Here is a 26,966-nt window from a genome sequence, read left to right on the forward strand (position 1 = left end):
GACTGGCTTTTTCGTATGAAATACTGAAAATTTTCTAATGAAAGAAATTGCAAAACCTATTGGTTATGCATGCTTTACAACATATCAAAGTTTTTGTATCTGACAGTGCCCATTTAAAGAGGACCCATGACCAACCCCACCCAAAATTAGATTGCATTACCCATAAATAGATTAGTGTTCCTTGATCACACACAGTTTTTTTTTCAGTTCCTTGATACATTCTGTCATTCCCAGTTATAAGAGTTAATAGTTTTTCTGACAATTCAGGGAATCAGTCAGATGGGCGTGAACTTAATTTTAGTCATGTGAGTGATGGGCTGGATTATACAGTCAGGGGGTGTAAATCAGGCATACACACCCCTCTATGTACAACGTTCACACCTCCTGACTGTATAAATCCATCTTTCATCTGATAGTCACTCCCATTTTTTTTTATTAAATTCACGACCATCTGACTGATTCCTGAATTGTCAGAAAAACTATAAACTCTCATATCTAAGGAACGAGAGGACATATTATGGAATTGTAAAAGGGTGGATGGTCAGGGCACCCTAAGCTATTTAATGAAAGCTATTTTAATTTTTGAGGGTTGGCCACAGGTCCTCTTTTACCTTTCCCCGCTGGATCTGCAAACCTTTTGCCGCCTTACATCTATCTCTCACAACTGGTTCCCCAGCTTCCCCTCTTTATTTTCCTTGGCTTACTTTTGCCATTCTGGGAGTTGTAGCTTTTCAACAGCTGGAGGCACACTGGTTGGGAAACACTGCTCTAGACCTATCCGAAATCACTTAACTCCTGCTTCCATCTTTGACCACACCCGGAATAACACTGACAAATATGACATATCAGATTTTGCTGTCATCATGTAACACAGTACAATAGTAATGGGCGCTGGAAAACATTTTGTAGAATCTGAGCTCATTCCTAGTCTGCCCTATGTTTTTGTAACTGGAACTAAACTTGGACACAAACCAATATGTCTGCTTGTTATAAGACGGAGGAACCAAACTGAAATTTCACTTTGACTTAACATGAAGGAAACGGACTTTCCAGATTCTTATTATTGTAGTCTGGTATTAGCGTTATGTGGAAGAACGTCATCCAGAGTGGGCCATATCCTGTAGATTGATTCAGAGCTGAGCCAGCTTTTCCAAAAAGTGAGTGGTAGTATCCTGTACATAGCCACAAGCTGAACCCCCTCACAAACCTGCAACCTCCAATATCATCTGTAGCTGGTAACTGGTCCTGACAGTTCATGCTTGAGAATTTAGGATGCCATAAAATTTTTTTAGAGATGTTTAAAGGGGTACTCCGTGCCTAGACATCTTATCCTCTATCCGTAGGATAGGGGATAAGATGTCTGATTGCAGGGGGTCCAACCACTGGGGACCCCTGCAATCTTGCCCATGGCACCCCAGACATCCGTTGCACAGAGCAAACTTAGCGCCGTGTCGGATGACTGGCGATGTCGGGCAGAGGCGCGGCCGTGACGTCGCGAGCCTCCGGGGCTGCACCCGACGTTCTAAACAAATGCCGGGTGCAGCAGGGAGATCGTGGGGGCTCCCAGTGGCAGGAGCGGGGCGGAGTACCCCTTTAAAAGTTTTGATAAGTCGGGGCCAGAGTGTTCAGACCCCAACTGTTCAGTAGAAGAAGCCAAGAGAAGTGTGCACTTAGTGTGTTCTCTCCTGGCTCTGTGTCACATGACCCAGACGGTCTCATAATGTTAGTCTCTGGGACCGTCTCTTAGTGCCCTTCTCTTCCTGCATGTTCTAGCTAACTTTTCACATGTCACTAGAGCGTCAAAAGTATTCGTTTTTTTTTACTTTTTTTTTTTTTTTTATAATGACACCAAGTAATATGTCACCCCAATATTGGCAAGCCCAAAATACTGTTAAGGAGTTAGAAGTGTAACACTCACGTTTCAGAAGACAGGAACCCCGGTGGATATGGATCCGCTGGACCTGTGTGGCAGATGACTCGGACCGTACCAGGGAGTTGAGTCTAAGGTATCGCTGGTTTTCACCAGAGCCCGCCGCAAAGCGGGATGGACTTGCTGTGGCAGGCAGCACCCAGGTCGCTACCCCTGGCACAGCTCGACCACACAGGCAGCTGAGGAGATGCGAGGCACAGGAGGGATAAGACAGCTCGTAGTCAGGATAACAGAAGGTCAGGGCAGGCGGCACAGTAGCGTAGTCAGGAACGTAGCAAATGGTCAGTAGGCAGGCAGCAAGGAGCAAGGTCATGGAGCAAAGGATCAGATACACAGCAAGGCAATAACAGGAATGCTTTATCTCAGGCTCAAGTAAACAAAGATCCAGCAGGGAAGTGAGGAGGGTGGAGGAATTTATTAATGAGCCACAGGTGAATTACACTATTGAGCGCACTGGCTCTAACATCATTATCTTTTACAATATAATGATATCCCGATAACCACATATAAGCATTCATGGCTTTAATTCTTGGTAATGTCAGCTGAAAATTGTATACCAATTCTCTGGGGTCAGAAAAAAACACTGCCACTGTCACTCAGGCTTTCTAAAGTTAATGACCTTATGTATCTGGAAAATGTAAGATCCGTTCGCTATGAAGCTAGTGTTAAGTTCCTAAGTACATGGGCAGATGGGCGACATTTTCAGAAAACACCAGAGTATGATGAACTATTAAGAAGACAGTTTGAGTAGAATGAAGAGAGAGGTAGGTCAAGCGGGGGCAACGAGGGAAAGATGAGATTTGGGGATGAGGGTGGGACAGAGGGGCGAGTATATAGAATAGTAAGGAAAGGATGGAATTTACGAGAGTAGGCCTCACCACCTGTTTGCTTTTAAACACAAGCTGGGGAACAAGCAAAAGATAAGGTTTTTTTTTTAAGTTTGATAATTTTTCATTAATTGTTTTATGTACTTTAGCTTTTTCAAGTAGTTTTCTCGATGATATTTCGTTGTAACCCTCCTAGCTTTTTCTTTTTTGGTTTTGACATGGCTTTGTTCTTTGTGGGAGAAAAATTAAAGAAAAAAAAAAACATATACAATTTTTTTATATTTTTTATATTAATGCCTCATGATTATTTCTCTCCTGGTTATGTAATGGAAACACAGATGGAGGCTTCACTGCAGTTACAGTACAGGCTAGGTTCACAAGGCCGTTTGCATCCGAACCATCAAGGGTCTGATTGGTTCAGATACTCTACATGTCCAATAGATATTATCCTCTATGGCTGCACAGCACCAATCCCGAATCTAGGACAAAAGGAGTCTCCATGGCATTTCATTGATCTTTCCCTGTCACAGTCCATGATACTCTTATCGACCCCCAAGCACGTTATATCTTTGCCAATTGTTCCGTAGCTGATCAGAAACTGACGATAGCAACAGTCTACGCACCAAATCACGACAAGGGGCCATTTCTCCTTACAACGCTAGACCTCTTGGCTTCTTTTGCCAGGGGACCAATACTTCTTTGCAGAGATTGGAATCAATCGATCTTCCCTCTTGTAGATACGTCTACTGGACGTTCATACTTGTCCTAATGTAAGTTGCGGGCTCTGAAGAGAAAATTGCACATGATGCAGCTTGGTGACATGTGGCGGGCCTTACACCCCAAGGGTTGCGACTTTACCTTCTACTCACACCCTCGACAGACTTCCAGAATTGACAATTTTTTCTGCTCACATCACCTTCTCCCTACAGTTTCTAAGGTGGACATAGGTGTCAAGACTCTGTCCGAAATGTGTCTTGCGGGGTGTCGTTGGGAAGCCTTGAAATGTGTCTTGCGGGGTTATCTCTTCCCTTCCTCCAGTTATCGCCTCCATAGCTCTAATGCGGATCACTTACTTTAGAAACTCACATTTCATCTCCTGATGACCTCATGACCCCGATCTTTGAAAATGTAGCCTTCCACCTTGCCTTTGCTGCCCCTAACTTTCTGGGAAGACATAGAGAGGATGGGACTACCTTCAAAGACTTCCTTGACACTGCTGCTTTGAAACCGCTCTCTACGATAATGGCTGACGGCTCCCCCTTGCTTTCTCTTGTCTTCCTGTATTCTCAATTACGCCACTTTTATAATGTATCACACTCTGACCTCCATCTTCACCGACCATTGACTCCCTTGGTGCATCTTTGTGCATCTGCTTCTCAGGTACACAGACCAATTAGTGCTCAATTAGTAATTTTTTTAAGATGCCTTCAGGAAGCGACCCCTCCCTTTCCCACTTAATTGGGAGAGAGCGATAGGTCGCTCTTTCACAGAGGAGGAATGGGAGACGGCTGTTGCCCTGTGCCATAAGACATCGGTTTCCTGCAAAACACAGAAAACAAACTGCAAACTATTTTCTAGATGGTACATGGTTCCGGCTCTTCTCTCACACCTCTATCTTTCATTGCCCGACGTGTGCTGGCGTTTCGGTACTCCTGGTGGCACAATTCAACACATCTGGCTGTCATGTCCCTTTCTCTCTACCTTTTGGTCTCAACTGTTAGACTTGATCCATCGCCTAACCTCTCTCCGCTTATCCTTAAATCCGCTCCCCCTTCTTTTTTCTGTGCTCCCTGTGACAGCGCCTAGAGGATCTAGGACTCTAGCTCGCTTTCTACTTATAGCTGCAAACGCTGTTATACCTCGCCTCTGGCGCTCTCCCAGTCCTTTGACTCCTTCTTCCTGGCTTCAGGAGGTTGCTCGCCTCTATAGAATGGAAGAACTGCTTGCAGACTTGCACCAACAGGTAGCCAAACATTTATCTATTTGAGCCCCATGGCTAAATTTTATCTCCTCACCAGAATTCAGAGATCTTCATACTTCTCCCCTTGTAACCCGAGAACACTGCCGTCCATTTGGTCTATGCCCTAACAGTTCTTTGTCTGTGCCCTTTGCCATTCAGTCCTGTATGACTCTGGGAGCTAGACATAGCTTGGATCCGCGACCGCTTCATGAGGTATGTTACTCTCTCTTTCCTACACTGCACCCTATTCCCCCTCCCCTTACTAAACCTCTCTCCCCTTTTCTCACTTCTTTCCCTCCCCTTTCCTTTTCTTTCTATAGGTTAGGTTAGTTTTACCCCAAGTTTTGAGGAGAGCCTACCTCTATGTATTTCATGTTTGATACGAACTGCCAATATAGGAGGATTTTGAATGTTTGACATGCTCTGTATTCGTCTTTCCTCTACCAGTGCCTGATATATCATGCCTTTTGTATGTTTATTTTGCTTTTGGGAAAACAAACTTTATTCTGGAAAAAAAAAATATATATATAGAACTTGCACCATTTTTTCTCCACTAAACTTGACGGAACTGCTGAAGGAGTTCCACCTAACGGAGCAGAGTGAACGAGGCTAAATATTAATTATAACAAGTTGTTCATCGGTTTGAACATCACATAGCTTGAACAGATTTTCATTCACTAGCTTCAAACAATGAAAGATTGCAATAAATGTAGCTATAGGGGGTACAGAGGTCAAAAGGCACAAGTTGAAGCTTTGAAGCCCCAATGTATACGGTCATAAAAATACCCCTATTGCTATGCCTTCAAAGCACAAAAGCCCTTGTCCCTTTTGATGAGCAGACACCGATCGCGGTGATTTCCGGTGTTTACCCCATAGACGCAGAGAAGTTGATCACCGCGTCTAAAATGAAAGAAAATGCTTCCCGGCAGCTCAGTCAGGCTGATCGGGATCACCGTGGTAAAACCGTGGTGTCCCGATCGGATGAGAGGAGAGTCCCTACCTTCCTCCTTGGTGTCCGATTGGCAATGTATTGCTCCATGCCTGAGATCCAGGCTGATAACACTGATCAATGCTATGCTATGGTACCCTATGGGGGCTGTAAATGTGTAAAACAAAAAAAAGTAAAAAAAATTTAAAAAAAAGTTAACAAATGTGATTTTAATCTTTTCCTAATAAAAGTTTGAATAACCCCCCCTTTTCTCAATAAAAAAAAAATGTAAAGAAAAATAAATATAAACATATGTGGTAACCCCGCATGCGTAAATGTCCAAACTATAAAAATATATTGTCAATTAAACCGCACGGTCAATGGCGTACATGTAAAAGAATTCCAAATTCCAAAATTGCATATTTTTGGTCACTTTATATACACTAATTTTTTTTTTTTAAATAGATCCAAAAGTCCCATCAAAACAAAAATGCTACCTTTAAAGACTTCAGATCACAGTGCAAAGAATTAGCCCTCATACCGCCCCTTATGCTGAAAAATAAAACAGTTATAGGGGTCAGAAGAGGAAATTTTTAAAAGTACTAATTTTCTTGCAAAAAGTTGTAGTTTTTTTAACAGTAGTAAAACAAAATCAAACCTATAAAAATTGTGTATCATTTTAAGTGGATGGACCTACAGAATTTAGATAAGGTGTCATTTTTACCGAAAAGTTCTCGTTCTCTTGCGTAGAATCAGAAGCCCCCAAAATTTACAAAATGGCGGGATATTTTTCAATTTTGTCCCACAAATAAATTTTTTTGTTTCGCCGTAGATTTTTTTGGTAAAATGACTGATGTCATTACAAAGTAAAATTGGCAGCGCATAAAACAAGCCCTCATATGGGTCTGTAGGTGGAAAACTGAAAGCATTATGATTTTTTAAAGGTGAGGAGGAAAAGACGATAGTGCAAAAACGGAAAAACCCTGAGTCCTAAAAGGGTTAAAGTCTTGGGGGTAGATTTCTCACAACCTGTGCAAAGGAAAAGTTGACCAGTTGTCCATATCAACCAATCAGATCGCTCCTTTTATTTTCAAAGAGGTCTCTAAAAAAATGAAAGAAACAATCTGGTTGCTATGGGAAATTTATAAATCTTTACACAAAAGGTGTACTCTTGACTGTAAGAGAGTAAAAAAAAAACTGAAAGGAATTGATACCTAAAATACACTGCAGAGTCTCATAACTAATCAGTATAAAATGAATAATCTTTATTTTCTGAAACTGAAAAACCTCTTAAAATAAAAAAAATTATATATATATATATATATATATATATATATATATATACCATTTCATTCCAAAGTTGCAAATGCTCAGTTTCTAAAATCCAGCTTAAGAAATCAACAATGTGAATTTTTTCAAAATATTTTTCCCCTCATCAGTTCCAGTCATGGTTTGTCATATTTTCCAATGTAGTCATTGTTATTGCCTTTGGTTCCACTGACGTAGTTATGTTTTTTGTTGTTTTTTTGAGTTTAGTAGGTAGATAGTACAGCTGTTTGCTATACAAAGGATGTTTTGGGAAAGCCAAATGGGACTAGAAAAAAAAGTTATTTCTAAACAGAAATCAGTTATGAAATCAGCTGTTCAGTTAATTTGTGTATGAAGGAAAAAAATTCCCATAAGTCATCCACATTCTGTTTGCATATGCCATATGGACTGAGTGGGTATCGGGACCCTTTGCATATGGCACTTGGAAGACCTTCAGTAAGACTGTCCAGAAATTTGGAAGGCTGATAAGTTGTTTTTATGCCTATTAATCAGTATTTCCATGTGACTCAATATCAGTAAAAGCTATTTTATTATATTGGTACGGCCCTCTATGGCTGTTTTGGCAGCAAGTCATGTAGCTGGAAGCTGGCCTGGAGTTATGAAAAGATCACATAAACTGGGGATTAAAGTAGTAGGGTAAGCTGGACTGGCAATCTGCTGTTTTTTTTTTTTTTTTTAATTCTTAAATTCAGCTAAATATCATTATCAGCAATAAAAAATTAACAATTTTCCAAATAGAGATAACACAGAAGGCAGGCCAAGCTAAGATGAACTGAAATAACCTCCACCCTATATAATGTAACACGGAGGCATATCACAATGGTTCCCCATCTGATCACGAATCCCATGTAACTAAAAGAGTATTTGTACCTATTCTTATTGTCATATTTAGAGATGAGCAAATTTTCCGAAAATATTAGGTTCGATACAAATTTTTTCGTGGTGAATCACTATTAAAAACAGCTATTTCTGGCCTACAGAGAGTCTCAATAGGGGTGTAGAACACTTTGCCTTGCTGTAGCAGAGCTTGCAGAGCCTGGAAATTGCATCAGTATGAGGAGACCATATAGTGGCTGAATGACACAGCATGCAGGTGGCAGCAGCATGAGGAAAACATATAGTGGCTGAATGATACAGAGTGGAGGAGGTGGCAACATTAGGAGAACATATAGTGGCGGAATGACACAGCCTGGAGTGGTCGGCAGCATGAGGAGACCACATAGTGGCTGAATGACACAGCCTGGAGTTTGCAGCAGCATGAGAAGAACATAAAGTGGCTGAATGACACAGCCTGGAGGTGGCGGAAGCATAAGGAGACCATATCGTGGCAGAATGACACAGCATGGAGGTGGCGGCAGCATGGGGAGACCATATAGTAATGACACAGCCTGGAGTCTGCAGCAGCATGAGGAGATCATATAGTAGCTGAATGACACAGCGTGGAGGTGGCAGCAGCATGAGGAGACCACATAGTGCCTGAATGATACAACATGGAGTTCGCGGCAGAATATAGTGGCTGAATAACACAGCCTGGAGTTTGCGGCAGCATGAGGAGAACATATAGTGGCTGAATGACACAGCCTGGAGTTGGCGGCAACATAAAGAGACCATATATTAGCTGAATGACACAGCGTGGAGGTATCAGCAGCATGAGGGGACCACATAGTGGCTGAATGACAAAGCCTGGAGTTGGCGGCAGCATATAGTGGCTGAATGACACAGCCTGGAGTTTGCGGCAGCATGAGGAGAACATATAGTGGCTGAATGACACACCCTGGAGGTGGTGGAAGCATGTAGAGACCACATAGTGGCTTAATGACACAGCCTGGAGTTGGTGGCAGCATGAGGAGACCATATAGTGGATAAATGGCACAGCGAGGAGGTGGCAGCAGCATGAGCAGACCATATAGTGTCTGAATGACACAGCGTGGAGTTTGCAGCAACATGAGGAGAACATATAGTGGCTGAATGACACAGCGTGGAGGTGGCGGCAGCATGAGGAGAACATATAGTGGCTGAATGACACAGCGTGGAGGTGGCGGCAGCATGAGGAGAACATATAGTGGCTGAATGACACAGCCTGGAGTTGGCGGCAGCATGAGGAGACCATATAGTGGCTGAATGACACAGCCTGGAGTTGGCGGCAGCATGAAAAGACCATATAATGGCTGAATGACACAGCATAGAGGTGGCGGCAGCATGAGGAGAACATATAGTGGCAGAATGAGACAGCCTGGAGTTGGCGGCAGCATTAAGAGACCACATAGTGGGTGAATGACACAGCCTTGAGTTGGCGGCAGCACATAGTGGCTAAATGACACAGCCTGGAGTTTGCGGCACCGTGAAAAGAACAGATAGTGGCTGAATGACACAGCCTGGAGGTGGCGGAAACATGAGGAGACCATATAGTGGCTGAATGGCACAGCCTGGAGTTGCTGACAGCATGAGGAGACCACATAGTACCTGAATGACACAACGTGGAGTTGACGGCAGCATATAGTGGCTGAATGACACAGCCCGGAGGTGGCAGAAGCATGAGGAGACCATATAGTGGCTGAATGACACAGCGTGTAGGTGGTGGCAGCATGAGGAGAACATATAGTGGCTAAATTACACAGCCTAGAGTTTGCAGCAGCATGAGGTGAACATATAGTGGCTGAATGACACAGCCTGGAGGTGGCATCAGCATGAGGAGAACATACAGTGGCAGATTGAGACAGCTTGGAGGTGGTAGCAGCAGCATCAGGAGTCCAGAAAGTGAGCCGTTGACAGAGTGGCATGGTGGGTGGTAATTCCAGTACCCGGTGATGAAGGTGGGTGAAAAAAGGAGAACTTGGAATCAGATGTGTGGCATCAGGCACGTGGCAGGTTCAGAATAGTAGCTGAGGCAGGTAGGCTGAAGAAAACGGTCTCTTTTGTAAATATGTTGGTATGCACTGAGGATATGCATTACGTAAAACTTAATTTTTAATAATATGCTTTGGATAAAATATATATATTTTTTTAAATCAAACAAAAGAAAAAGTGTGCAAAAAAAAAATAAAAAAAAAAACATATGCCACCTACACCACCAAGTATTGATGTGATGTAAAGACCTCTAAAAGGTGGAAGTGAACAACATATGGTCCATTGTAACCGGTGGGGTAAAAACTTCCCCTGTAAGGCCCTACTCTTGCATTATTAATTCCCTTCTTGGCAAGTGTTCCTTGCCCTAAAAAGGGCAGCCCCCCACAGGAACCTCTCCCTATTGCCACCTACAAAGCCATTTCCCAGGGTCTTTAGATGGAAATAGGGATTGGTTCCTTTGTGGGGCCACCCTTTTTAAGATGAGTAACACTTTCCTTGAAAAGGTGGAAGGGAACAACCTATTGTCCATTTTAACAGGTGGGGGTAAAAACTTCCCCTGTAAGGCCCTACTCTCCCCCTATTAATTCCCTTCTTGGCAAGTGGTACTCACCCTAAAAAGGGCGGCCCCACACAGTAACCTCTCCCTATTTCCACCTAAAAACCCTGGGAAATGGCAGTGTTTGTAGGGGTAAATAGGGAGAGGTTCCTGTGTGGGGCTGCCCTTTTCAGGGCGAGTAACACTTGTCAAGAAGGGAATTAATAATGCGAGAGTAAGACCTTACAGTGGCAGCTTTTACCCCCACCGGTTAGAATGGACCATACGTTGTACCCTTCCACCTTTTAGAGGTCTTTTGCATCACATCAATACTTGGTGGTGTACGTGGCACATGGTGTTTAGCACACCTTTCCTTTTGTTTTATCCTAAGAAAAGTTAAGTTTTAGCTAATGCATATCCTCAATACTTACTTGTGGTCTGATGTGGAGGAATGTCTGTAACTGGGGAGCAGAACCTTAAATATTTTAGCACTATATATAGTTGTGAAGTGTTGGTGTGTCACCATGGTCAATCTACTCTGATGCATCAGGCATTGGTGGGTGGAAATCCTGGCTGGACCACCACATCGGAAGCACGGTTCTCCCAGGCCCCATTTTGGTTACGCTGCATATGTTGACGCAGGGCCGTGGTGCCAACATTGAGACCCTGGACACGCTTCAACTTCTGCCGACACATCTTGCATATGGGCAGGTTAACATCGTCCGGATGCTTGATGAAAAGGTGACACCCTGCCGAATAGCTGATTTTCCCACCAACAGTCTGTACTGTACACAGTATTTTATGTGTGGTCTGACTAGTGATTTGTACAGCGGTAGAATTATTTCCTTGTCGCGGGCATCTTTGCCCCTATTGATGCACCCCATGATTTTCTTTGCCTTGGCAGCAACTGCCCGACACTGGTCACTACAGCTAAATTTACTGTTAACTAAGACTCCCAAGTCCTTTTCCATGTCAGTTGTCCCAAGTGTTCTCCCATTTAATACATAATTCCAGCCTGGATTTTTCTTCCCCATGTGCATAACCTTAAATTTATCAGTGATGAACCTCATCTGCCACTTCTCAGCCCAAACCTCCAACCTATCCAAATCCATTTGTAACCATGCACTGTCCTCTATTGTGTTTACCACTCTTCAAAGTTTAGTATCATCTGCAAAGATTGCTACTTTACTATTCAACCTCTTTTCAAGGCCATTAATGAATATATTAAATAGGACAGGACCCAAGACTGACCCCTGTGGTACCCCACTAGTAACAGTCACCCAATCAGAATAAGTACCATTAATAACCACCCCCTGTTTCCTATCACTGAGCCAGTTACTTACCAACTTACACACATTCTCCCCCAGCCCAATCCTTCTCATTTTATACACCAATCTTTTATGTGGCACCATATTAAATGCTTTGGGAAAATCCAGATATACAACATATAGAGATTCCCCCTGGTCCAGTCTGGAGCTCACCTCCCCATAAAAGCTGATCAGGTTAGTTTGACAGGACCGATCCCTCATAAAGGCATTTATAAATAGGGGTTTGTCTATTACATTACTTAATTCCTTTAGGATATGGGGGTAAAGGCCATCTGGACCTGGTGATTTGTCTATTTAGATTTTTTGTATGCGGCACTGTACTTCTTCCTGGGTTAGACAGGTGACCTGTACTGGGGAGTTTACCTTATCTCGCTGTATTTCACCTAGCATTTAATTTTCCTCGGTGAATACAGTGGAGAAGAATTTGCTTAATATATTTGCTTTTACCTGATCCCCGTTTATAATTTCTTCCTCATCATTTTTTTTAACCCCGTAAGGACTCAGCCCATTTTGGCCTTAAGGACTCAGACAATTTAATTTTTACGTTTTCATTTTTTCCTCCTCGCCTTCTAAAAATCATAACTCTTTTATATTTTCATCCACAGACTAGTATGAGGGCTTGTTTTTTGCGCGATCAGTTTTCCTTTGTAATGACATCACTCATTATATCATAAAATGTATGGCGCAACCAAAAAACACTATTTTTGTGGTGATCATTAACATTTTATTTTAATAGTTTGGACATTTACGCACGCGGCGATACCAAATATGTCTATAAAAAAAAAATTACGCTTTTTGGGGGTAAAATAGGAAAAAATGGACGTTTCACTTTTTTATTGGGGGAGGGGATTTTTCACTTTTTTTTTACTTTTACTTTTACATTTTTTTTTACACTTGAATAGTCCCCATAGGGGACTATTCATAGCAATACCATGATTGCTAATACTGATCTGTTCTATGTATAGGACATAGAACAGATCAGTGTTTTCGATCATCTTCTGCTCTGGTCTGCTCGATCACAGACCAGAGCAGGAGACGCCGGGAGCCGGACGGAGGAAGGAGAGGGGACCTCCGTGCGGCGTTATGAATGATCGGATCCCCGCAGCAGCGCTGCGGGCGATCCGATCATTCATTCAAATCGCGCACTGCCACAGATGCCGGGATCTGTATTGATCCCGGCACCTGAGGGGTTAATGGCGGACGCACGCGAGATCGCGGGCGTCGGCCATTGCCGGCGGGTCCCTGGCTGCGATCAGCAGCCGGGATCAGCTGCGCATGACACGAGCATTGCTCCGATGCCCGCGGTTATGCACAGGACGTAAATGTACGTCCTGGTGCGTTAAGTACCACCTCACCAGGACGTACATTTACGTCCTGTGTCCTTAAGGGGTTAAAGGGCCAACACTTTCATTTTTAACCTTTTTGCTTTTTATATAATTAAAGAACATTTTGGGGTTAGTTTTACTGTCTCGGGCAAAGAGTCTTTCTTTCTCTATTTTTGCAGCTTTTATCAGTTTTTTTTTACATATTTTACATTTTTTTCTATAGCTTTTTAATGCTTTTTCACTGCCTCCTGTTTTAGCAGTTTAAATGCTTTATTTTTGTTATTTATTGCCCCCTTAACATTTTTATTCATCCATATTGGTTTTCTTTTATTTGTGACGCATTAATTCCCATAAGGTATATACATCTCACACTGAGAATTTAAGATATTTTTAAAAGTCTCCCATTTAGTGTCAGTATTCTTGTTTTTGAGGACATTATCCCATTTTATATTGTTAAGGGCTTCTCTGAGTTGATCAAACTTTGCCTTCCTAAAGTTCATTGTTTTTGTGGCCCCTCGAGAGATTCCCTTAATAAAGAACAAGTTATAATGTATTATATTATGATCACTATTTCCTAGGTATCCTTCTACTTGCACATTAGTTATTCTTCAGGTCTGTTGGTTAATATTAAGTCTAGTAGGGCGCCCCCTCTGTTCGGGCCCTGCACCATTTGGAACAGATAATTGTCTTTAGCTATAGTCAGAAACCTGTTTTCTTTATGAGATTCACAGGACTCAGTCTCCCAGTTTATATCAGGATAGTTAAAGTCCCCCATTATGTACCATGACTGCTGGGTCCTCTCCAGCCCCACCCAGCAACCTGTCAACCCGATCCGCGATGTGCCTAACGCGAGCACCAGGAAGACAACATACTGTTCGGTGATCCCGGTCTTTGTGACAGATTATAAATGGTAAAGTTAAATAAAAAAAAAAAAAGAAAAGAAAAACCTACATCATTGTTAAGCCTCCAAGTTCCAAGGCACTTTTGTATAAAAAAAAAAAAGATGTTCATTTCCTCCAAATTCATCTTATTTTGGAAATGGTGTCAGGTATTGGGATTAGGGATGAGCAAATCGAACCTGAGAACCTGAGAAATCCAAATTCGTTACGAATTTCAGGATAAATTTGATTCGCAATTAATGCCAATATCGCCGTGATCCGATTGCGCAAATTGCTTCATTAAACTCCATTTAGTGAGGTCCAAGCTCCAGGGCATCTAAAATGGTGGATCCACATGTGAGGACATGGGGCAAGGAATCCTGGGAAGGTGGGATGACCCTGAATCACATGCAGCCTGTAAGCAGCCAGCCACCCCTGTGATGTCACAGCCCTCTATAATCGGCAGCCATCTTGCGGACAGTCACATCAACGTTCTATTACAGAGAGAGAGGGACAGACAGTGCTATGTGTTGCGCAGAAAAGCATTTTTACAGCAGTGATTCCCCTCCCAGTCACATCAGCGTTCTATTGTAGATAGAGAGGGACAGAAAGCAGTGTGTTGCACAGAAAAGCTTTTTACAGCAGCGATTCACCACAAGCGCAAATCCAGCCTAGAAGCACTGATCGGGAAGGGAGTGAGATTGAGAGAGAAAGTGCAATTTTGGGTGTAGTAATAAGCCCTATATAATCAGCAGCCATCTTGTGGCCAGTCACTTCATCCTTACACTGCAGAGAGATAGATAGGGACAGACAGCATTGTGTGTTGCACAGAAAAGTATTTTTCCAGCAGCGCTTCACCTCCCAGTCACATCAGCGTTCTGTTGCACAGAGAGAGGGACAGAGAGCAGTGTGTGTTGCACAGAAAAGCATTTTTACAGCAGTGATTCACCTCCAAGTCACATCAGCATTCTATTGCAGAGAGGGACAGAGAGCAGTGTGTTGCACAGAAAAGCTTTTTTACAGCAGCAATTCACCTCAAGCCCAAATCCAGCCTAGAAGCACTGATAGGGAAGGAAGTGAGATTGAGAGAGAAAAAGCAATTTTGAGTGTAGTACACTGTGTGCTACAGCACTGGTGTGCACTGCTGGTGTTGTACACAAATACTGTTTAAAGTGTACTAGAGCGTATTGTCCTCCCCTCATAAGTGCATACCACATACGTAAATCTAAGTGGTGTACTATTTTGTTCCTGTTAAAGTCTTAAGGGTCTAGTGAAAGGCCAGGCAAAAGTACACACCTGCTGGTGTTGTACACTAATACTGTGATAAGCATACTGGAGCATACTGTCCTCCCCTCATAAGTGCATACCACATACGTACATCTCAGTGATGTACTATTTTGTTACTGTTAAAGTCTTAAGGGCCTAGATACTGTGAAATGCCAGCCAAAAGTACACACCTGCTAGTGTTGTAGACAAATACTGTTTTAAGCGTAGTGGAGCGCATTGTCCTCGCCTCATAAGTGCATACCACATATGTACATCTAAGTGGTGTACTATTTTGTTCCTGTTAAACTCTCAAGGGCCAAGATACAGTGAAAGGCAAGCTAAAAGTACACACCTGCTGGTGTTTTAGACAAATACTGTTTTAAGCGTAGTGGAGCGCTTTGTCCTCCCCTCATATACGCACTAAGTATGTCAGTCAGAGAAGTGCCAGGGCATGCACAGAAGAGTGGCAGAGGCCTAAATTTATCAGGCAGAGGTCACAGCAGACTAGGGGCGAGTGGCAGCAGGAGTCGCAGCGAAAGGCCTAAGCTCCTGGTATCAGCTAGAGGTCGTGTCTTGACCAGCAACTCATCTACAGTCATCGATTGGTTAACACGATCCTCCACTTCATCACAAGTGACATCTGACACCGCCCAGTCAACAGTTGGTGGGTTCTTCAGACACAACCCTCAGTTAGCATGGCCCGGGAGCAGTCCCTTGCCTCCCATTGCCTCTCTCCTATGCTGTTCCCTCCCCAACAGAAGTTTCTTATGCTGTGGGTTCAGCTCCACTATTTAGTGAGGACGATCTACTAGAGGACAGTCAGCAGGTACTGCCCAGCCAAGAAGTGGAAGAGACATCCGCCGTTTCCTCCGCTAGGCGGGCAAGTAGTGATGAGGAGAGTGGCATGGGAGGTGGTGTTGCGAAAGTTAAGGCTCCTGAAGCAGAAACTGTTGAGGAACCTGAGGAGGACATCAGTGACATGCAGACACTACTCGATGATGATGAAGCCGATCATACTTGGGAGTTGGGTGCAGAAGGGGCTTCATTATCATCAGGAGAAGAGGGTTGCAGTTTGCCCATGATGAGGCAGCAGCTGAGCCAGCAAAGTGGTAGCATGGTTGGCAGTCAGCATAGTGGCAGAAGTGGAAAGTATGGAGCCAAACGGGCCTGGGGTAAACCACCTGCTTCGTGGCAGTCTACCTTTCTTGGAGGTGGTGGAACAGGGTTTCCTGGAGTCGGCAGCAGAAGCAGTCAATCAGTGCGGACTGTTGGTGGCTCCAACTGTAGGGTGCTGTGTGTCATACCCATCTTTTGTCGCTCCAGATGCCCCTTCTCCTCCTACTTCGAGTCAGTCCAGCAATCCATCAGCCAAGTCATGTCCAAAATACAACAGTATGCGCCCAAGCTGAATGTGAATGTACTCCTGTCCAAGTTGCTGGTGCTGCATTCCCTCCCTTTTCTAGTGGTGGGCTCTGCACCTTTCAGAGAACTAATAGCTTGTGACGAGATGAGGTAGAGAGTCCCAAGCTGTCATTTCTTTGCAAAAAAGGCAGTACCAGCCCTGCACAATTTTGTGGAACAGAAGGTTGGCTAGACCTTGAGCCTGTCAGTGTGTACCAAAGTGATGCCACCTCCAGGCTATGTCATTGTGCCGCTCTGCAACAGTGATTCTAATAGCCTCTGATCTGCATGTCATTTTGAATAACAGTATTATTTCACTACCCCAGCACACCCCCTATGCATGTTACAGCAGGCAAAGTGTTTTACACTGGGGAACGGGCGGGCCAGTCCATAGCATCAATGCCTTCCTCTTGCAGGAACTGCTGACACACTCCAGCCACATGAGGTCTAGCATTGTCTTGCATTAGGAAGAACCCAGGGCCAACCGCACCAGCATATGGTCTCACAAGGGGTCTGAGGATCTCATCTCGGTACCTAAGGGCAGTCAGGCTACCTCTGGCAAGCACATGGAGGACTGTGCGGCACCTCAAAAAAATGCCACCCCATACCATTACTGATCCACCACCAAACCGGTCATGCTGGAGGATGTTGCAGGCAGCAGAACGATCTCCTCGGCGTCTCCAGACTCCCGCCTGTCACATGTGCTCAGTGTGAACCTGCTTTCATCTGTGAAGAGCACAGGGCACCAGTGGCGAATTTGCCAATCTTGGAGTTCTCTGGCAAATGCCAAACGTCCTGCATGTTTTTGGGCTGTAAGCACAACCCCCACCTGTGGACGTCGGGCCCTTATACCACCCTCATGAAGTCTGTTTCTGACCGTTTAAGTGGACACCTGCTGGAGGTCATTTTGCAGGGCTCTGGCAGTCCTCCTCCTGCTCCTCCTTGCACAAAGGCGGAGGTAGCGGTCCTGCTGCTGGGTTGTTGCCCTCCTACGGCCTCCTCCATGTCTCCTGATATACTGGCCTGTCTCCTGGTAGCGCCTCCATACTCTGGTCACTACGCTGACAGACACAGCAAACTTTCTAGCCACAGCTTGCATTGATGTGCTATCCTGGATGAGCTGCACTACCCGAGCCACTTGTATGGGTTGTAGACTCCGTCTCATGCTACCATTAGAGTGATAGCAATGCCAGCATTCAAAAGTGACCAAAACATCAGCCAGGAAGCATAGGAACTAAGAAGTGGTTTGTGGTCACCACCTGCAGAACCACTCCTTTATTGGGGGTGTCTTGCTAATTGCCTATAATTTTCACCTGTTGTCTGTTCCATTTGCACAGCCGCATGTGAAATTGATTGTCAATCAGTGTTGCTTCTTGAGTGGACAGTGTGATTTCACAGAAGTGTCATTAACTTGGAGTTACATTGTGTTGTTTAAGTGTTCCCTTTTGAGCAGTGTATAATAGTGATAAAACTAGGCTGTGTCTGCTGAACCTCAGAATACCCTATAAATGTGTACATGTATGGTGGAAGTACATTGGGGAAGAATGAAGTAGGCTCAAGAGCTGATCTTGCTTTATACCCTACAGCTAATAGCAACATTCACTGACTGGCTTTGAAGTTAGCTCCAGTGCTAGTCAATTAAACCACTTGATTCTGCTGTCACTCGCGACCACAGGATCAGGTGGTTTGAAGCCATGTGCAAGAATCTGGTAGGATCTGATCAGCTCCCCTGCTCTGCAATTGGAGGATGATTACCACTTGTTATGACAGTCACAAGCCTTCTTCAAGGCTGTCATGGCTGCTGTCATAGGAATTATTCCCTAGGGGGGTCGAAAAATGTAATAAAAAATAGAATTTTTCGCTTTACAGACCCCTGCCGAATTCCCTATCAATAAAGGTTGTCCATATTTTCTATTTTCCTTGTGGCTGTTGTCCTTATTTTTTGTTGTTGTTGAGTTGTCTTACAGGAGAAGGTCGATATCAGGAGTTTTCTGTTAGGGAGGAGGGCAGGACTTTAGGGCAGGTTTTTATGTATAAACCACACATGTAAGTTTAAAGGCAAAAGTTATTGTATGATAGATTTTTTTTATCAAATAAAGAAAAAACAGCAATTCTTCTTATTAAAGGGGTACTCCAGCGCTAAGACATCTTATCCCCTATCCAAAGGATAGGGGATAAGATGCTTGATCGCGGGGGTCCTGCTGCTGAGGACCCCGTGATCTTCCACGCCACACCCAGTTACAATCAGTCCCTGATTACTGGCAATCACGGGGACGGAGCATAGTGACACGCCCCTCCAATAGACTTACATTGAGGGGGCGGAGCGTGACGTCACACGGGGGCGTTGCCGTGACGTCACTATGCCCCGTCCTCGTGGTCGAGTTGGACTCCAGCAGTTCCTGAGCCTGAGGACCTCCAGCAGTTCCGGAAGCTGCTAAAAGTGGGTGCTGCATGGTAGATCCCGGGGGTCCCCAGCAGGGGATAGGGGATAAGATGTCTTGGTGCCGGAGTACCCCTTTAACAGAGGCCAGCAAGCACAAGTATGAGATTAATATCTTAGACTATAGCCTGCAGCAGTTCACATCCCCTACTTCTCTTTTCACTCTTTTACTATCCATTTTATTTTACAAAAGCCAAGCTGTTTAATGTACAGTAGCCGGCCATTTATTGTGACTGTAGCCCTGGCATTTAATGTGCCAGGCTTCACAATAGAAAATCCATGTCCTGTCAGAACATCAAAGCTATTTATTATTTCAGCAGCACAACAGCTCAGCCAGAAGTCAGTGAAATCAATGGGCTCTTTAATGTAGCCATTTACAGTGATTTGAAAGTGTTATGGAACATTTTTAAATATAAATTCTAAGTTTGCCGCTTCTACTTTGATGGCTCCTGGGGCTTGAAGTAGCAGAAAAACGGGTTATTGAAAATGATTAAAAACTGAGCGTTTTTTGCCGTTTTATTTAGAATTAAAAGGCTGACACAAGGTTCCAAATGTGACAGAAGATATGTGATATGCAGACAAAGAGCAGAAAAGCAATGCACACTATAACTATAGTGCGCATATTGTTTATAACCAGGTTCCTAACAATCTTGGTCACATGGGGTGTGACCATGACTCCAGGGGACACACTTTCCCTGATCCCCAAGTAAGTGAAGCTTTTAAGACGTACACACAGTTAAACTTTGACATTGAACAGGGACTTTCTGTGCAGCGTCTTTGTCCCAAGCGGTTTGCAGCGGAAAGTCAGAGAAGAGGAAAAGATTGTTGGAGGAGCAGAGTGTCGGGAGGACGCAAAGGAGCTGTGGGGAAGTGGTGTGATAGGTGAGCATTGTTTGTTTTGTCACATATTGGGGCAGTATGGGGCCTAACTACTACACTGTTTGAAAAATAAAGGGAACACAAACAACACAATGTGACTCCAAGCCAATGACACTTCTGTAAAATCACACTGTCCACTCAGGAAGCAACACTGATTGACAATCAATTTCTCATGCTGTAGTGCAAATGGAACAAACAAGTGGAAATTATAGGCAATTAGCAAGACACCCCAATAAAGGAGTGGTTCTGCAGGTGGTGACCACAGACCCCTTCTCAGTTCCTATGCTTCCTGGCTGATGTTTTGGTCACTTTTGAATGCTGGCGGTGCTTGCACTCTAGAGGTAGCATGAGACGGAGTATACAACCAACCAAAGTGGCTCAGGTAGTGCAGCTCATCCAGGATGGCACATCAATGCGAGCTGTGGAAAGAAGGTTTGCTCTGTCTGTCAGCGTAGTGTCCAGATCATGGAGGCGCTACCAGGAGATAGGCCAGTACATCAGGAGACATGGAGGAGGTCGTAGGAGGGCAACAACCCAGCAGCAGGACAGCTACCTCGGCCTTTGTGCAAGGAGGAGCAGGAGGAGCACTGCCAGAGCCCTGCAAAATGACCTCCAGCAGGGTACAAATGTGCATGTGTCCACTCAAAAGGTCAGAAACAGACTCCATGAGGGTGGTATGAGGGCCCGACGTCCACAGGTGGGGGTTGTGCTTACAGCCCAACACCGTGCAGGACGTTTGGCATTTGCCAGAGAACACCAAGATTGGCAAATTTGCCACTGGCCCCCTGTGCTCTTCACATATGAAAGCAGGTTCACACTGAGCACATCTGACAGACGTGACTGAATCTGGCGACACCATGGAGAATGTTCTGACCTAGCTCTAAATTACTCCCTCAGCCACTGTCTAATCCATTCAATATTGGAGTCCAAGCTCAAAGACAGCAGTTTGATAAGTCTTCTATGTGGGACAGTGTCAAAAGCCTTACTAAAATCTAGATAAATGATTTTTACTGCACATCCGTCATCTATTATTTTAGTCACCCAATGAAAAATAATCAGTAAGATTAGTTTGACATGCTCTCCCTGAAGTAATTCCATGTTGTTTTTCATCTTGCAATCCATGGGATTTTAGACGTTCAGCAATCCCTAGTAGGGTTTCCATTAATCTCTCCATTATTGATGTCAGACCTACTGATTCTTCCCCACTACCTTTTTTGTGAATAGACACAACATTTGCTAATTTTTATTGGACATGTCAAAAAATTTTCAAGTGACAGTGCCCATTTAATGAATAGACCCATAATGGCCTTATGTTTTAAGGGGTAAGCAGCTGTTTTAGCTGCACAATCCTCATAAATCAAGTTGAAAACTGCATTACAGATTTTAGCTGCATCTCGTTTTCTGCAACCTGTTCCATGGGGCCTACAACAGGACTTTAATTAAACTTCATTTTGCTGCTTTGGAAACACAGGCAGTCAGTTCTCTTGTGAACACAGATGAGAAAAATTTATTTAATAACTCTGTCCTCTCAATGTCACAGCGACCAAATTACCTTTTATATCACAAAGGGATTAACATTTCAGAAGTAGCTTACTTACTATTAATAAACTTGAAAACATTTTAGGGATTTGTTTTAATCTCTTTGAAATTTGCTTCTCGTTTTGTACTTTAACCAATCTTATTGCCATCTTGTAATTTTTATTGCATACCTTGTAGCATGAGAACGTGGATTCTCTACCATTTACATTTTAAAAGGCAAAGCCTTTGTGGAAGATAAAGTGCTTGTTATTTGTGTAGTTATTTTTTTTTCTATATATAGCCACTTAAGTAAGATAAGGGGGGATTTAGGATAGGGGATAAGTGTCAGATCGCGGGGGGGTCTGAATGCTGCCCCGCCAGGTGCCCCGCTTTCATCATAAATGCATCTCTATGGGAGAGCCGGAGATACCCAAATGTTGTTTCTCTGGCTCTCACATAGTAATACATGGAGGAGGAGCATGAAGCCGTGGCCGACACGCCTCCATTCATGAGGAGAGGTGGGGTGCTGTACGAGAGATTGAAAGGGTTCCCAGTGGTTGGACCTCATGCGATCTGACACTTATCCCACACTGGGGACAGATAGGGAAAAAGGAAATCTGTGTAGATAGAGTCTTAGGGTGGGAGGGTCAGTTAGGCATTAGAGGATAGAGCTTTTGCCTTCAAACAGTACAAACATTCTTTAACCCCTTAAGGACCCGGGCTTTTTCCGTTTTTTCATTTTCAATTTTTCCTCCTTAACTTTAAAAAATCATAACTCTTAAAAATTTTCACCTAAAATGATATATAATGGCTTAATTTTTGTGTCACTAATTAATGACATTAGTCATTTTACCCAAAAATCTACGGTGAAACGGGAAAACAAATCAATGTGCGACAAAATTGATGAAAAAACACTATTTTGTAAGTTTTGGGGGCTTCTGTTTTTACGCAGTAAATTTTTTGTCAAAAATGATACCTTATCTTTATTCTGTAGGTCCATACGGTTAAAATGATACCCTACTTGTATAGGTTTGAATTTGTATCACTTCCGAAAAAAATCATGAATACATGCAGGAAAATTTATATGTTTAAAATGGTCATCTTTTGACCCCTATAACTTTTTTTATTTTTCTATGTTCAGGGCGCTTTGAGGACTCCTTTTTTGCGCCGTCATCTGAAGTTTTTAGCGGTACCATTTTTGGTTTTTGATCACTTTTTATTCACTTTTTTGTGGTATAAAAAGTGATCAAAAATGCACTATTTTGGACTTTGGAATTTTTTTGCGCGTACGCCATTGAACGAGCGGTTTAAAAAGTGGTATATTTTTATAATTTGGACATTTCCGCACGCGGCGATACCACATATGTTTATTTTTATTATTATTTACATAATGTTTTTTTTATTTTTGGAAATGCCGGGTGATTCAAACTTTTATTAGGGGAAGGGATAATTGAAAGGGTTAATGATTTTTTTTTACACTTTTCTTATGCAATATTATAGCTCCTATAGGGGGCTATAACATTGCATTAACTGATCTTTTACACTGATTGATCCATCTCCATAGGAATGGATCAATCAGTGTTTTCGGCGATTGAATGCTCAAGCCTGGATCTCAGGCTTGAAGCATTCATTCGGCGATCGGACAGCACAGGAGAAGGTAAGAAGACCTCCTCCTGTGCTACAGCTGTTTGGGATGCCGCGATTATACCGCGGCGATCCCGAACAGCTCCCTGAGCTAACCCGCACATTTTACTTTCGTTTTTAGCCGCGCGGCTCAGCTTTGAGCGTGCGGCTAAAGGGTTAATAGCACGCGGCACAGCGATCAGTGCCGCACGCTATTAGAGGCGGGTCCCGGCTTCACTATGACGCCGGGCCCGCCGCGATATGATGCGGGGTCACCGTGTGACCCCGCGTTATATCACAGGACCGGGACCCAGGACGTACCCATACGTCCTGGGTCCTTAAGAGGTTAAGGCTACTTCATGTGAAGACATACTTGGACTTTATTGGTATTTAATACTCGGTGAAGAATTACATGCATATTTAAAGATTTAGCAACCTTGCTAAGTGGATCTTTTTGGGCTTTAATGAGAGGTACACAAAGGTACTTTTTAAAATTACTGTCTGGCCTCAAGGTACGATCCCCCCCCCCCCAGTCTGTGCCCAGTTCTGGCTGAACAGTGCTTCCTCTGCTTACATTTTAACATTTAGGGAGCACCCACTCCTCCAATCACTGGTTAGACAACTCTTTTATTTAGTGGGTCATTTTGATTATATATATTTTTTTTGAATGCCATATTCTGAGAGGGATGTAACTTTATTTCATTCAGTCTTTCCTTTATACATGTTCTTAATTTATGATGTTTCTGGCTTTGTATTCAATAATTGCAATTAAAATCCTAAACACACTGAATGTGTGAACACAAATGGATTATAATCTTGTGGATTTGCTAGGTGTAATGTTAGATACAAGCATACAAGTCTTATAACACACAACAATACAATTACTAATAATATCATGCTAAAACTCATTACATTTTTTAGAATATAATACACTTACCTTTTTCACAATAATCCATGCTCTTCTCTTCCTCTAACAGGATTTACTGTAAATGGCAAATAATTGGCTGCATTATTTATGTCACAGATATCGGCCACAAATAAAATTAATTTGATAACAGCAAGGAAAAATTTTTTTTATTATAGGGATGAGCGAATCGAATCTAGCGAATCCAAATTCATTAAGAATTTCAGGAAGAATTAAATTCGTAACGAAGGCGAATATCGCTGTGATTCGATCACGCGAATCGCTTCATTAAAACTCCATTTAGAGCGGTCCAGACTCCAGGGCATCTAAAATGGCGGATCCACTTGTTAGGACATGGGGCAAGGAATCCTGGGAAGGTGGGAACAAGGGTCGGCGGAATGACCCTGAATCACATCCAGCATGCAGCCTATCAGCAGCCAGCCACCCCTGTGATGTCACAGCCCTATATAATCGGCAGCCATTTTGCAACCCAGTCACATCAGCGTTCTATACAGAGAGAGAGAGGGAAAGACAGCAGTGTGTGTTGCACAGAAAAGCATTTTTACAGCAGTGATTCACCTCCCAGTCACATCAGTGTTCTATTTCAGAGAGGGACAGAGAGCAGTGTGTTGCACAGAAAAGCTTATTTACAGTAGCAATTCACCTCAGGTCCAAATCAAACCTAGAAGCACTGATAGGGTAGGGAGTGAGATTGAGAGAGAAAGTGCAAATTCAGGTGTAGTACACAGCGACTGTGTGCAGCAGCACTGGTGTGTACAACAACAACAGCTAATAGTAGCCAGACAGTTAGGGTGAGCAGAGCACTAAAAGCATATTGTCCACTATTAGGGTATGTTCACACTTGGATTTTGAACGGAATCTCCGTTCGCAGAATTCCGCGGGCGGAGATTCCATTCTGGCGGCCGCCGGCAAAGTACTTCAGCGGTAGGACCACGCGGGACTGCGCCGTCACCTTTGACAGCTATGCAGTGTTCGCGGGCTTCCGTGCAAAGAATGAGCATGTTCTTTCTTTGCGCGTAACAATTTCAAATTCAAATTCCACAGTGTGAACGGGTCTCGTGGAAACCCATTAACACTGATGTTTATGTTCTCAGCACGTAATTCCCTTCACAGAATTCCGTGAGAATTATCTAGTGTGCACATACCCTAAAGTGTAACCTGTGCATACATCTAAGTGGTGTACCATTTTGTTCCTGTTAAAGCGCAACTGTCATGGAAATTATACCCCCCAGACTAATAACATGATAGTATAGATGATGATACGTGTAATGCAGCTGTACTTTTGGCTGCTGTTTGTCACTCTTTATCATCAGGAAAATAGTTTATTGTGCGGTCAGCAACAGTCGGATAGGCATGGCTGGGGATTGTAATGCCCCGCCTCAACCATGCCTATCCCCTGTAAGTGAGCGCTAGACCACTGTGTGATTGACACACAGGTCCCCACCCCCCGATGTCCGTGATGTGCAGGCTGGCGTGACTCCACTGAGCCTATACATATAATGTGCACCTTTAGGTTATATGAAATACAGTGCCTGTACTCCTCTTCTTTCTTCTCATGGTGCCGGAGATGCGCTGCTTCTGCTTTCACTATAGGCAGAGAGCTCGCTCCCTGCCTCTAGCACTGCGCAGGCGCACTGAGCTGGCGGCAGACAACGGGAGCGAGCTCACTGCAAGTAAACAAACTACCAATTCTTCTATCACCACTTCCATTACTTTAAATATAAATCAACAGACACCTAAATAATGATTTACCTGCTATTAATATGGTATGTCCATTACTTCCCCCTCTTATTATGAATAATACTATTTCCTTACCACTATCCACTAGAGACCCACAGGTACTTTTACAAACGTTGTTACCTGCATGTGAGCCATTACCTATTTCACACACCGATATCTGACAATTCTTTAGACTCTTCATTTCTCACCGTTCACGATATTTCTGTCACTTTAACAGATTCTACTCTATGTTCCACACCTCGTGAATTAGGAGCAACTTCTTCACCTTTTTTAGACCCAATTATCAATATTGCACCTACAGTAACAAATGCAAATGCCAGTCACCGTCTAATTACTTTCTACCCAGAATACTGACCTTATCCAAAAAATCTACAGAAAGAAAAGAAAACCCAGGGGCTGCAGAAGGGGGCATTCATCAAAGAAAACCGGCATACCCGCCAGCATAGTAAATACATTTAATCCAAATGAGAAAGATAAAATACCCCTTGATACAATAATTACATTAAATCAAGATGAAAAAGATAAAATAAAAATATTTAATTTATCAGACCATATTCTATCAGATAATGAAGCGAGTGTCTATTATCCAAAGGATTGTCATTTTGCCCTGTCACTCGCCCACATTCAGTTATTTCTGGATCTAAACCAATACATTAGGAAACTTACCTTATCCTGTCATTTTTCCATTTTAGAAAGACATAGGCATAATCAGCCTATCTCCCCTGATAATATTGACACTAATAATTATTCCTGATACCACCTCTGTGAGACACTTAGAAGTAAAACCCCTCCTCTTTCTATCCAACCCATCACCCTATCAGTCACTTAGTCACTTTTTATACAATGGTTATGAAAGATTTTAATACTTTATGTGAAAAATCTGTTATTTTCAAAAATACAGATAATTTAACTAAATCCGAAAGGCTAGCTATTAACCCCTTCAGGACGGAGCCCATTTTGGCCTTAAGGACCGGAGCGTTTTTTGCACATCTGACCACTGTCACTTTAAACATTAATAACTCTGGGATGCTTTTAGTTATCATTCTGATTCCGAGTTTGTTTTTTCGTGACATATTCTACTTTAACATAGTGGTAAATTTTTGTCGATACTTGCATCCTTTCTTGGTGAAAAATCCGTAAATTTAATGAAAAATTTAAAAATTTTGCATTTTTCTAACTTTGAAGCTTTCCGCTTGTAAGGAAAATGGATATTACGAATACATTTTTTTTGGTTAACATATACAATATGTCTACTTTATGTTTGCATCATAAAACTGACGTGTTTTT

At 43.1% G+C, this 26,966-nt stretch overlaps 1 long non-coding RNA gene across 1 annotated transcript in view; it reads right to left on the reverse strand.

Annotated features, from left to right (window-relative positions):
• The window catches only part of LOC130290986 (uncharacterized), a 69,767-nt gene extending 45,774 nt beyond the window's left edge, over positions 1-23,993 (reverse strand). The window contains exon 1 of the long non-coding RNA XR_008847760.1: positions 23,952-23,993. This is a non-coding gene — a long non-coding RNA (uncharacterized LOC130290986). The remainder of the gene's footprint in view (positions 1-23,951) is intronic.
• Between the last annotated feature and the right edge of the window lie 2,973 nt (positions 23,994-26,966).

The sequence above is a fragment of the Hyla sarda genome, chromosome 9 (genome assembly GCF_029499605.1).
Source record: "Hyla sarda isolate aHylSar1 chromosome 9, aHylSar1.hap1, whole genome shotgun sequence".
Taxonomy (NCBI): Eukaryota; Metazoa; Chordata; class Amphibia; order Anura; family Hylidae; genus Hyla; species Hyla sarda.